At 46.3% G+C, this 14,254-nt stretch overlaps 1 long non-coding RNA gene across 2 annotated transcripts in view; it reads left to right on the plus strand.

Annotated features, from left to right (window-relative positions):
* The first annotated feature begins 1,899 nt into the window (after nt 1-1,899).
* LOC134947702 (uncharacterized) overlaps nt 1,900-14,254 on the plus strand; it is an 86,538-nt gene continuing 74,183 nt past the window's right edge. The window contains exon 1 of one of the 2 annotated variants that reach the window (XR_010182706.1): nt 1,900-2,174. This is a non-coding gene — a long non-coding RNA (uncharacterized LOC134947702). Of the gene's footprint in view, nt 2,175-3,299; nt 3,923-14,254 lie in introns of those variants that run through there. The other variant, XR_010182708.1, reaches the window with a different exon arrangement.

Here is a 14,254-nt window from a genome sequence, read left to right on the forward strand (position 1 = left end):
ACCCCTGGAAAAGGGGGACCCTCAGCTATCAGACTTGGGGACTTATACTCCTGGGGCCCTTGAGCAACTGCTCATTTAGCCCATATGAAAAAACAGCCTTGCCACTTAGTAGTCATCACCAGACAATAACACCCAGAGGCAGCTCTGCTATCCTGCTGCTGTCTGCAGTGACGTGCAGTGCTGCCAGCCACCGCTGCACTTCTCAAAATATTTGACAGACAGCAGCGCCAGTAAACCATATTGCACGGCTCTACTCTCCAGTTTCCCCTTCCTCTCCGCTTCTCGCTGCTCCACCAGTCAAGCCATAGGCGGATCCAGGGGGGGACACACGGGACAGTGCCACTCCCTGTCGTTTCTTGCATTTGGGTTCTTTTTGTAAATAGATCAGCAGCACCACTATGTTGAAGAGGGAGGCTGGAGGGGAGCCAGACAGCCACCGTGAACTAGAACCCAGCGGCTTGCTAGAGCCCCATCATTATCTTCTCCGCATGTGTGGAACTGCCTGCTTCTAACAGCAGGAAACCCCAGCCAGTTCAGAACACACAGGGTAGAACACTGCGCTGACAGGAAAAACAGCAGTGGCGGCCAGCCAAGTCAGTGGCTAATGGGTGATTCCCAGTGATGGGAAAAGTTATATGGGGGCTGGAAAAATCGGATTGGGAGGATGTGCAGTGTATGCCCCTTTGCTACCCTGTGTCACCCCATGGATATGTGCCACTGTCACCCTGTGTATGCCCCTCTGTCACCCCGTGCATATCACCCTGTGTATGTCCCTCTGTTACCCTATGTTTGCCCCTCTGTCAGCCTGTGCATATGTGCGTATACAGAAAAACATTTATGTGAGTTTGCGTACTGTCTTTATAATGCAGCTGGAAAATTAAGGGGTTTGTGAGGCCCCTAATTCGTACACTAGGTACGTAGAACAAAAATGCCAAGATTAACCAGCGCTACTATATATATTAAAAATGAATATTAATTAAAAGATAGTGCTAGATGGTGCACATAAAATATAACTTTTTAATTAATAAATGGATAAAAAATTGGTATGCAGGTATCACGTAGTGAATAGCTTTTCATTGCATATCTGACTCCATAATATAATCACCAAGTGGATTTAGGACCTTTCTCCGGATTCCTCCTATAGGCACAAGGATGGCTGGCATTGCTCGGCAAGATGTAGTCCCCAATGGATGAGCACACAGCAATGTCCGAATGGAAAGTGCCCTAGGGGTGTCCACAGTCTGTGCAAGAATTGTTAGGAGCTTTCTGCTGGAGAGTATGTAATGTCCATTTGTTGTCCCTCAGGTGCTGATGTGGAGTCCGCAATGAATGAAGAAAAAGTCTTGTTATGGCTCAACGCGTTTCCCTGGGTTGTTGTACCCCAGCTTCCTCAGGAGCATATGAATGTGTTGTTCCTAAACCTGCTTTAAATACCTGTTTGGTAATAATATAAATGCATGCACCTGTGTGCTAGTACATAAAATATAAAAACTGTCCAGCAAAATAAAAAAAATATTATATGGATGCAATGCTATGTTCATCAATACTTTGTTTTTCATTTAATAAATCAACTTTGATAAAGACCCTAAGATTTGTAATATCATTTTCAATAAAATATCATTGATGTTACTTAGCTTCTTTGGTCACGTGACTAACCTGAACCAACAGGATCTCTGATATAGAGAGAACCCATTGGTTATTACTGGTTATGTGATCGGACCCAGGGATAAATGTTTTTGTTCAGAGTTTCCACTAATAGGTTCATGACATTTGATAGTTATTGAATTTGGTTAAAAACACAATATATATTTAAAGTGTAGAAAACATCTGGCATCACAGCATCTAGTTTTGTGCTGTGATGCCGTATTGTGTTGTGTCTGTTGCCATGGGAACTAGGCGCTCGGAGACACAGACCCCGGAAACCGCTCAAAGAAGAGAATGGGAGCCCGGATGTCAGCATCGCCTGCCTCCGCATCCCCACAGCAAATGTTGTGCGCCGCAGCCACGCGATCCCCGCGTGCAGGCCGCCCCAGGGGACGTTAACCCTGGGGAGCCGGCTCCCAGGGGAATTTGCATCACAATGCGCAACCCGGAAATGCGTCCTCCCAGGCATCACGTCACCATAGCAACCAGCACACAGCGGACACCGCAGCCGCAGTAATACAGATTCCAAAGTATAAATAAAATATAGACAGTTGTTAGTGAAGATAGTGCTCCATCGGGGTTTATGTAACAAAAAGATTTTTTTATATCTATTTATATATGTATAACGTTGATAGTAGATGTTTGATATATACAGACAATATACACATAAACATTTTTTAAACTGATAACAATAACCATAATACTATTGAGAGTCAGAAGTTAACAGAAGATTAATTAATAAATAAAGTACACATTATATTCATTAAACAGAAATGACTCTTCATTACATATAGAAGTATTTCACATGAGAATTCACAGATTATTGTTATTCAGGCTTTTCCTATTAATCACAAAACCGAATTAAGTTCGATGGTCTCATTGACACCATCTGGATATAAGGAATTAAATTTCAATGTCCAAAAGACTTCCCTTTCACATAATTTATTATATCTATCTTCCCCCCTAGCAGTATGTGTGATGGTTTCTAAACCGATGATTCTTAAGCTTGACGGATCTCTATTGTGTTTCAAGTTGTAATGTCTAGGTGTCACTGACCTAGGTTGGGGGTGTTGTGAACTCGGGGGTTCTCCCGATGGTAGGGGAGAGGAACCACAGTTGGGTCGGAACAGGGATGGCTTGATATAGGTCTTCCTCATACAGGACTCTGACAGTAAAGCTTGGTGAAAATATTAAAGGACTTTATTGCAGGAAGAGAGCAACACAATGTCACATAACAGAGAAGGAGCGTATGGAGAAATGTCCAGGAAGTACTTGTGAGTGATGGTAAAAGATACTGGTGACTGAAGAACTTGAGAGCAGTGGTTAAAAGATACTGATGATTTGAAGAACTTGAGAGCGGTGGTTAAGACTCTGATAATTTGAAGTACTTGAGAGCAGTGGTTAAGACACTGATGAATTGAAGAACTTGAGAGTGGTGGTTAAAGACACTGATGATTTGAAGAACTTGAGAGCGGTGGTTAAAGACACTGATGATTTGAAGAACTTGAGAGCGGTGGTTAAAGACACTGATGATTTGAAGAACTTAAAAGTGGTGGTTAAAGACACTGATGATTTGAAGAACTTGAGAGCGGTGGTTAAAGACACTGATGATTTGAAGAACTTGAGAGCGGTGGTTAAAGACACTGATGATTTGAAGAACTTGAGAGCGGTGGTTAAAGACACTGAGGATTTGTATAACTGGAGAGCGAGGGTTAAAGACACTTTGGACTTGTATAACTTGAGAGCGAGGGTTAAAGACACTGAGGACTTGTATAACTTGAGAGTGAGGGTTAAAGACACTGAGGACTTGTATAACTTGAGAGCGAGGGTTACAGACACCGAGGATTTGTATAACTTGAGAGCGACGTTTAACCTGCAGCCCACGCTGACTCCAAGAAGCACTGGTGACTAGAGCGCAGTGGAACCCAGCAGCGGCTGGGAACACTGGAAGCTGTGCAACAACTGACACCTGGAAATGCCGGAGACACTGGGCTATGCTGCAGAGAGATCCGCCGAGAACAGAAGCACTGGCATCCACTTCAGGGGAAAAGACGATACTCAGGCGCCGAGGCGCTGCCCGGCGTCTGCCTTTGAATCTCCCGCCTCTGCCGGATTGGCGGAACAGTCTGATGACGTCACCTGCTCCCCGCCCACGTGATGCCGGGTGTCATGGCGGCGCCCCTGCCCCGGGGAACCGCCGGGAGCCGCGCCAGCCAGGCGCCAGAGCCCGTGGACCACCGAAGGCGGAGGCTGCAACACAGACCAGCAGGCCGCAGGGGTAAGCGCGGTGAACGCCGCCTATGGCGTGTGACACTAGGTATGCTGTGTAAAGTGTTTTTCTCGATTATGTTTCTTCTGTGTTCCATGAATCTGATATGTAAATGTCTTTTCTCTATCGTCCTAGTGGATGCTGGGGTTCCTGAAAGGACCATGGGGAATAGCGGCTCCGCAGGAGACAGGGCACAAAAAGTAAAGCTTTCCGATCAGGTGGTGTGCTCTGGCTCCTCCCCCTATGACCCTCCTCCAAGCCTCAGTTAGATTTTTGTGCCCGGCCGAGAAGGGTGCAATCTAGGTGGCTCTCCTAAAGAGCTGCTTAGAGAAAGTTTAGCTTAGGTTTTTTATTTTACAGTGAGTCCTGCTGGCAGCAGGATCACTGCAACGAGGGACTTAGGGGAGAAGAAGTGAACTCACCTGCGTGCAGGATGGATTGGCTTCTTGGCTACTGGACATCAGCTCCAGAGGGACGATCACAGGTACAGCCTGGATGGTCACCGGAGCCTCGCCGCCGGCCCCCTTGCAGATGCTGAAACATGAAGAGGTCCAGAATCGGCGGCAGAAGACTCCTCAGTCTTCTAAAGGTAGCGCACAGCACTGCAGCTGTGCGCCATTTTCCTCTCAGCACACTTCACACGGCAGTCACTGAGGGTGCAGGGCGCTGGGAGGGGAGCGCCCTGGGAGGCAAATGAAAACCTATTTGGCTAAAAAATACCTCACATATAGCCTCCGGGGGCTATATGGAGATATTTAACCCCTGCCAGAATACACTAAAGAGCGGGAGACGAGCCCGCCGAAAAAGGGGCGGGGCCTATCTCCTCAGCACACAGCGCCATTTTCCTTACACAGCTCCGCTGGTCAGGACGGCTCCCAGGTCTCTCCCCTGCACTGCACTACAGAAACAGTGTAAAACAAGAGAGGGGGGGCAAAATAGTGGCAAAAAATTATATTATAAAAGCAGCTATACAGGGAGCACTTATTATAAGGCTATCCCTGTCATATATAGCGCTTTTGGTGTGTGCTGGCAAACTCTCCCTCTGTCTCCCCAAAGGGCTAGTGGGGTCCTGTCTTCGTTAAGAGCATTCCCTGTGTGTCTGCTGTGTGTCGGTACGTGTGTGTCGACATGTATGAGGACGATATTGGTGTGGAGGCGGAGCAATTGCCAAATATGGGGATGTCACCTCCTAGGGGGTCGACACCAGAATGGATGCCTTTATTTATGGAATTACGGGATAGTGTCAACACGCTAAAGCAGTCGTTTGACGACATGAGACGGCCGGACAATCAGTTAGTGCCTGTCCAGGCGCCTCAAACACCGTCAGGGGCTGTAAAACGCCCTTTGCCTCAGTCGGTCGACACAGACCCAGACACAGGCACTGATTCCAGTGGCGACGGTGACGAATCAACCGTATTTTCCAGTAGGGCCACACGTTATATGATTTTGGCAATGAAGGAGGCGTTACATTTAGCTGATACTACAGGTACCACTAAACAGGGTATTATGTGGGGTGTGAAAAAACTACCTATAGTTTTTCCTGAATCAGAAGAACTAAATGATGTATGTGATGAAGCGTGGGTTGCCCCCGATAAAAAGATGCTAATTTCAAAGAAGTTATTAGCTTTATACCCTTTCCCGTCAGAGGTTAGGGCGCGCTGGGAAACACCTCCTAGGGTGGACAAGGCGCTCACACGCTTATCTAAACAAGTGGCGTTACCCTCTCCTGAGACGGCCACACTTAAAGATCCAGCAGATAGGAGGATGGAAAATATCCAAAAAAGTATATACACACATACAGGTGTTATACTACGACCAGCTATAGCGACAGCCTGGATGTGCAGTGCTGGAGTAGCTTGGTCAGAGTCCCTGATTGAAAATATTGATACCCTGGATAGGGACAATGTTTTACTGTCTTTAGAGCAAATAAAGGATGCATTTCTTTATATGCGTGATGCACAGAGGGATATCTGCACACTGGCATCACGGGTAAGTGCTATGTCCATTTCGGCCAGAAGAAGTTTATGGACGCGACAGTGGTCAGGCGATGCGGACTCAAAACGGCATATGGAAGTTTTGCCGTATAAAGGGGAGGAGTTATTTGGAGTCGGTCTATCAGATTTGGTGGCCACGGCTACAGCCGGGAAATCCACCTTTTTACCTCAAGCTACTCCCCAACAGAAAAAGACACCGACTTTTCAACCGCAGCCCTTTCGTTCCTTTAAAAACAAGAGAGCAAAGGGATATTCATATCTGCCACGAGGCAGAGGAAGGGGGAAGAGACACCAACAGGCAGCTCCTTCCCAGGAACAGAAGCCCTCCCCCGCTTCTACAAAAGCCTCAGCATGACGCTGGGGCTTCTCAAGCGGACTCGGGGGCGGTGGGCGGTCGTCTCAAGAATTTCAGCGCGCAGTGGGCTCACTCGCAGGTAGATCCCTGGATCCTGCAGATAATATCTCAGGGGTACAGGTTGGAACTAGAGACAGATCCGCCTCGCCGTTTCCTGAAGTCTGCTTTACCAACGTCCCCCTCCGAAAGGGAGACGGTTTTGGAAGCCATTCACAAGCTGTACTCTCAGCAGGTGATAGTCAAGGTACCTCTTCTACAACAGGGAAAGGGGTATTATTCCACTCTATTTGTGGTACCGAAGCCGGACGGCTCGGTAAGATCTATTCTAAATCTGAAGTCCTTGAACCTGTACATAAAGAAGTTCAAGTTCAAAATGGAGTCACTCAGAGCAGTGATAGCGAACCTGGAAGAAGGGGACTTTATGGTGTCCTTGGACATCAAGGATGCGTACCTCCACGTTCCAATTTACCCCTCACACCAGGGGTACCTCAGGTTCGTTGTACAAAACTGTCACTATCAGTTTCAGACGCTGCCGTTCGGATTGTCCACGGCACCTCGGGTCTTTACAAAGGTAATGGCCGAGATGATGATTCTTCTTCGAAGAAAAGGTGTATTAATTATCCCATACTTGGACGATCTCCTAAAAAGGGCAAGGTCCAGAGAACAGCTAGAGAGGGGATTAGCACTGTCTCAAGAAGTGCTAAAACAGCACGGCTGGATTCTGAATATTCCAAAATCCCAGTTAATGCCGACAACTCGTCTGCTGTTCCTAGGGATGATTCTGGACACGGTTCAGAAAAAGGTTTTTCTCCCGGAGGAAAAAGCCAAGGAGTTATCCGAGCTTGTCAGGAACCTCCTAAAACCAGGAAAGGTGTCTGTACATCAATGCACAAGAGTCCTGGGAAAAATGGTGGCTTCTTACGAAGCAATTCCATTCGGCAGATTCCATGCACGAATTTTCCAGAGGGATCTGTTGGACAAATGGTCAGGGTCGCATCTTCAGATGCACCAGCGGATAACCCTGTCTCCAAGGACAAGGGTATCTCTTCTGTGGTGGTTGCAGAGTGCTCATCTATTGGAGGGCCGCAGATTCGGCATACAGGATTGGATCCTGGTGACCACGGACGCCAGCCTGAGAGGCTGGGGAGCAGTCACACAAGGAAGAAACTTCCAGGGAGTGTGGACGAGCCTGGAAACGTCTCTTCACATAAACATTCTGGAACTAAGAGCAATCTACAATGCTCTAAGCCAGGCAGAACCTCTGCTTCAAGGAAAACCGGTGTTGATCCAGTCGGACAACATCACGGCAGTCGCCCATGTAAACAGACAGGGCGGCACAAGAAGCAGGAGTGCAATGGCAGAAGCTGCAAGGATTCTTCGCTGGGCAGAGAATCATGTGATAGCACTGTCAGCAGTGTTCATCCCGGGAGTGGACAACTGGGAAGCAGACTTCCTCAGCAGACACGACCTTCACCCGGGAGAGTGGGGACTTCATCCGGAAGTCTTCCACATGCTGGTAACCCGTTGGGAAAGACCAATGGTGGACATGATGGCGTCTCGCCTCAACAAAAAACTGGACAGGTATTGCGCCAGGTCAAGAGATCCGCAGGCAATAGCTGTGGACGCGCTGGTAACGCCTTGGGTGTACCAGTCGGTGTATGTGTTTCCTCCTCTGCCTCTCATACCAAAAGTATTGAGAATTATACGGCAAAGAGGCGTAAGAACGATACTAGTGGTTCCGGATTGGCCAAGAAGGACTTGGTACCCGGAACTTCAAGAGATGATCACGGAAGATCCGTGGCCTCTACCTCTAAGGAGGGACTTGCTTCAGCAGGGTCCCTGTCTGTTTCAAGACTTACCGCGGCTGCGTTTGACGGCATGGCGGTTGAACGCCGGATCCTAAAGGAAAAAGGCATGCCGGAAGAAGTCATTCCTACTTTGATTAAAGCAAGGAAGGAAGTAACCGTGCAACACTATCACCGCATTTGGCGAAGATATGTTGCGTGGTGCGAGGACCGGAGTGCTCCAACGGAGGAATTTCAACTGGGTCGATTCCTACATTTCCTGCAATCAGGATTGTCTATGGGTCTCAAATTGGGATCTATTAAGGTTCAAATTTCGGCCCTGTCGATTTTCTTTCAAAAAGAATTGGCTTCAGTTCCTGAAGTCCAGACTTTTGTTAAGGGAGTGCTGCATATACAGCCTCCTGTGGTGCCTCCAGTGGCACCGTGGGATCTCAATGTGGTTTTGGAATTTCTAAAATCTCATTGGTTTGAACCACTAAAAAAGGTGGATTTAAAATATCTCACATGGAAAGTGACCATGTTACTAGCCCTGGCTTCGGCCAGGAGAGTGTCAGAACTGGCAGCTTTATCTTACAAAAGCCCATATCTGATTTTCCATTCGGACAGGGCAGAACTGCGGACTCGTCCGCATTTTCTCCCTAAGGTGGTGTCAGCATTTCATCTGAACCAGCCTATTGTAGTGCCTGCGGCTACAAGTGACTTGGAGGACTCCAAGTTACTGGACGTTGTCAGAGCATTAAAAATATATATTGCAAGGACAGCTGGAGTCAGAAAATCTGACTCGTTGTTTATATTGTATGCACCCAACAAGATGGGTGCTCCTGCGTCTAAGCAGACGATTGCTCGTTGGATCTGTAGCACAATCCAACTTGCACATTCTGTGGCAGGACTGCCACAGCCTAAATCTGTAAAGGCCCACTCCACAAGGAAGGTGGGCTCATCTTGGGCGGCTGCCCGAGGGGTCTCGGCATTACAACTTTGCCGAGCAGCTACGTGGTCAGGGGAGAACACGTTTGTAAAATTTTACAAATTTGATACTCTGGCTAAGGAGGACCTGGAGTTCTCTCATTCGGTGCTGCAGAGTCATCCGCACTCTCCCGCCCGTTTGGGAGCTTTGGTATAATCCCCATGGTCCTTTCAGGAACCCCAGCATCCACTAGGACGATAGAGAAAATAAGAATTTACTTACCGATAATTCTATTTCTCGGAGTCCGTAGTGGATGCTGGGCGCCCATCCCAAGTGCGGATTATCTGCAATAATTGTACATAGTTATTGTTAACTAATTCGGGTTATTGTTTAGGAAGCCATCTTTCAGAGGCTCCTCTGTTATCATACTGTTAACTGGGTTTGATCACAAGTTGTACGGTGTGATTGGTGTGGCTGGTATGAGTCTTACCCGGGATTCAAAATTCCTCCCTTATTGTGTACGCTCGTCCGGGCACAGTACCTAACTGAGGCTTGGAGGAGGGTCATAGGGGGAGGAGCCAGTGCACACCACCTGATCGGAAAGCTTTACTTTTTGTGCCCTGTCTCCTGCGGAGCCGCTATTCCCCATGGTCCTTTCAGGAACCCCAGCATCCACTACGGACTCCGAGAAATAGAATTATCGGTAAGTAAATTCTTATTATTGTCCTACCGATATAATGCAACCCACATCCGCAGGTGAGAAGATGAATAACATATTTTGAATCACAGTTTATAAATGATTTTATAGGATATATTTCTCTTGTTTGTGGTATAGTAACTGATGTTGTTTTTTTCTGCATATGTAAGCACATGGTGCATCTTTGTTTACCACATTTGTGTAAGCCATTTGGTCTTTGTGGCAACCATGAGTATCTGGCAGTTCCTGATGTTTCTCTATCTTGTATAGTTTTTAAGTGACTAGGTGCTAAAATATTTTTGAGAGATTTGTTTTTTCTATATATAATACGTGGTTTATTGGGTATTAAATCTCCCAATATATTGTCATGTCTCAAAATTCTATAATTCTTGCAAACAATTTTTTGAATTTCGTTTGCACTTTTGGTGAATTTGCAAATAAAAGCTAGATTATGTTCATCGTCTTGAGTATTTTTTGAGATTTGAGTAGAGGTTTTTGTAAGTAAACTTTGTCCATCCATGTTGTATACTGTACCTCGTTGTAAGCTTGTGTGAGGAGTTCATCTGGATAACCTCTATCTTTAAATGAGTTCATCATTTCCAATGCTTGAGCACAGAATGTATCTTTGGTGCTGCAATTACGTTTCAACCTCATAAATTGACCTTTTGGGACATTTCGTTTCCAAACTGTATGGTGGTTGCTTTTATAATGTAGATATGAGTTTATATTCACTGGTTTATTGAAATTAGATGAAATTATTTTTTTCTGGTAGGATTCTAGGGTCACATCCAGGAAGTTGACATGGTGAGTGTTGTATGTGAAAGTGAAGGATAAATTATATGTGTTGGAGTTAAGGGATGTGACAAAAGAAGTGGCAGAAGAAAGGTCCCCATCCCAAATAAAAAATAGATCATCTATATAATGGTCATAGAAGACCAGGCTCGCCCCCCAGCCCCCTCCCCATACATGGGCTTGTTCAAGTTCACCCATGTATAGGTTGGCGTAGCTGGGCACGAACCTGGTCCCCATGGTCGTCCCCGACACCGGTAAATAATAAGTGTCAAGAAAAAGAAAATAATTGTGAGCTAATATAAAATCAATTGACGGTAAAATAAATTGCTGGTGTACCATACTGAGATCATTATCATTAAGCAATCATCTGGAAATTACATCCCGTCCTGTGGAATGTGGTATGTTAGTATATAATGCATTAACATCCAATGTGAGAAAGGCATAACTGTCTTTACATGTAATTTGTTGTATTAGATTTAAAAAGTGGGTGGTATCTTTTATGTATGATCTAAGAGTGGTAACACGTGTTTGTAAAAATGAGTCAACATAGTGAGATAGATTAGATGTCAAAGAGTTTATCCCAGAGATAATGGGGCGACCCGGGGGTGAAGTGAGGGATCTGTGTAATACGGCATAAAACTAGATGCTGTGATGCCAGATGTTTTCTACACTTTAAATATATATTGTGTCTTTAACCAAATTCAATAACTATCAAATGTTATGAACCTATTAGTGGAAACTCTGAACAAAAACATTTATCCCTGGGTCCGATCACGTGACCAGTAATAACCAATGGGTTCTCTCTATATCAGAGTAACATCAATGATATTTTATTGAAAAGGATATTACAAATCTTTGGGTCTTTATCAAAGTTGATTTATTAAATGAAAAACAACGTATTGATGAACATAGCATTGCATCCATGTAATATTTTTTTTATTTTGCTGGACAGTTTTTATATTTTATGTACTAGCACACAGGTGCATGCATTTATATCATTAACAAACAGGTATTTAAAGCAGGTTTAGGAACAACACATTCATATGCTCTGAGGAAGCTGGGGTACAACAACCCACGGAAACGCGTTGAGCCATAACAAGACTTTTTCTTCATTCATTGCGGACTCCACATCAGCACCTGAGGGACAACAAATGGACATTACATACTCTCCAGCAGAAAGCTCCTAACAATTCTTGCACAGACTGTGGACACCCCTAGGGCACTTTCCATTCGGACTTGCTGTGTGCTCATCCATTGGGGACTACATCTTGCCGAGCAACGCCAGCCATCCTTGTGCCTATAGGAGGAATCCGGAGAAAGGTCCTAAATCCACTTGGTGATTATATTATGGAGTCAGATATGCAATAAAAAGCTATTCACTACGTGATACCTGCATACCAATTTTTTATCCATTTATTAATTAAAAAGTTATATTTTATGTGCACCATCTAGCACTATCTTTTAATTAATATTCATTTTTAATATATATAGTAGCGCTGGTTAATCTTTGCATTTCTGTGCATATGTGCCACTGTCACCATATGTATGTCCCTGTCAACCTGTGTATGTCCTTCTGTCATCCTGTGTATGTCACTATGTGTATGTCCTTCTGTCATCCTGTGTATGTCCTTCTGTCGTCACTATGTGTATGTCCTTCTGTCATCCTGTGTATGTCCTTCTGTCATCCTGTGTATGTCCTTCTGTCAACCTGTGTATGTCACCATGTGTATGTCCCTCTGTCATCCTGTGTATGTCGTCCTATGTCCCTCTGTCACCCTGTGTATGTCCCTCTGTCATCCTGTGTATGTCGTCCTATGTCCCTCTGTCACCCTGTGTATGTCACCCTGTGTATGTCCCTCTGTCACCCTGTGTATGTCACCATGTGTATGTCCCTCTGTCATCCTGTGTATGTCGTCCTATGTCCCTCTGTCACCCTGTGTATGTCACCCTGTGTATGTCCCTCTGTCACCCTGTGTATGTCACCATGTGTATGTCCCTCTGTCACCCTGTGTATGTCCCTCTGTCACCCTGTGTATGTCGTCCTATGTCCCTCTGTCACGCTGTGTATGTCACCCTGTGTATGTCCCTCTGTCATCCTGTGTATGTCGTCCTATGTCCCTCTGTCACCCTGTGTATGTCACCCTGTGTATGTCCCTCTGTCACCCTGTGTATGTCCCTCTGTCACCCTGTGTATGTTGTCCTATGTCCCTCTGTCACGCTGTGTATGTCACCCTGTGTATGTCCCTCTGTCATCCTGTGTATGTCGTCCTATGTCCCTCTGTCATCCTGTCTATGTCACCCTGTGTATGTCCCTCTGTCACCATGTGTATGTCCCTCTATCATCCTGTGTATGTCGTCCTATGTCCCTCTGTCACCCTGTGTATGTCACCCTGTGTATGTCCCTCTGTCACCCTGTGTATGTCCCTCTGTCACCCTGTGCATGTCGTCCTATGTCCCTCTGTCACGCTGTGTATGTCACCCTGTGTATGTCCCTCTGTCATCCTGTGTATGTCGTCCTATGTCCCTCTGTCATCCTGTCTATGTGACCCTGTGTATGTACCTCTGTCACCCTGTGTATGTCACCATGTGTATGTCCCTCTGTCATCCTGTGTATGTCGTCCTATGTCCCTCTGTCACCCTGTGTATGTCACCCTGTGTATGTCCCTCTGTCACCCTGTGTATGTCCCTCTGTCACCCTGTGTATGTCGTCCTATGTCCCTCTGTCACGCTGTGTATGTCACCCTGTGTATGTCCCTCTGTCATCCTGTGTATGTCGTCCTATGTCCCTCTGTCATCCTGTCTGTGTCATCCTGTGTATGTCCCTCTGTCATCCTGTGTATGTCGTCCTATGTCCCTCTGTCATCCTGTTTATGTCACCCTGTGTATGTCCCTCTGTCATGCCCCTTGTAGTGAGACAGGCGCGTCAGCACGTTTTTAAGTTGGGGGGGCAAGATATAATTTCTGTTTGGCGCCCCTAAATCGTTAAATGTCGCCCCTCCTGTGTTATACCTCATAACAAAAATGGAGAGAGAGAGACACATAGAGAAAGAGATAAATGGAGAGAGGCCTGGAGAGAGAGATGGAGAGAGAGAGAGGTATATCATCATCAGCAGAATGTGAGGTGCCCCCTGCCCGCCTCTGTTGTCACTATAATGCCCCTTAAGGGGAGCAGGAGAGTGTGAGAGAGACAAAGCGGGTATCAGGGGGAGAGAGAAAGAGAGGAGTAAGAAAGAGAGAGAGTTTCATGGAAAAAGAGGGAATGAGCGAAAGAGAGAGGATGTCAGAGAGATAAAAAGAAATGAGAAAAAGAGTGTCAGGGAGAGAGAGAGTAAAAGAGAGGGAGAAACAGTGTCAGGAGAGAGCGTGTCAGGGAGAGAGACAGTGTTAGGGAGGGAGAGGGAGAAAGAGACTTTGTCAAAGGACAGAGAGACAGTGCCAGGGAGAGAGAACGATGGAGAGAGAGAGATACACAGCATCAGGAAGAGACAATGTCACAGAGAGAGAGAGAGAGAAAGAGAGATACTGTAGTGCCAGGGAGAGAGAGACGGTGTCAGGAAGAGAGTGAGGGAGACAGTGTCAAAGAGAGAGGGTGTGGGGAAGGGGACAGAGAGACAGTGTCAGGGATAGAGAGGAGAGTGTTAAGGAGAGAGAGAAAGAGAGAGAGAGTGGGGGGTGGAGCCAGCCGAACATATGTGAGAGGTGCGGCTGCGGTGCGTGTGGTGCCTGCTGCCGTGCAGGTGTAGACTCGGTACTCACCAGGCGCCGCTCTCTCTCACCTTCAGGTACCGGAA

This window comes from Pseudophryne corroboree, chromosome 8 (assembly GCF_028390025.1).
Source record: "Pseudophryne corroboree isolate aPseCor3 chromosome 8, aPseCor3.hap2, whole genome shotgun sequence".
NCBI classification, from domain to species: domain Eukaryota; kingdom Metazoa; phylum Chordata; class Amphibia; order Anura; family Myobatrachidae; genus Pseudophryne; species Pseudophryne corroboree.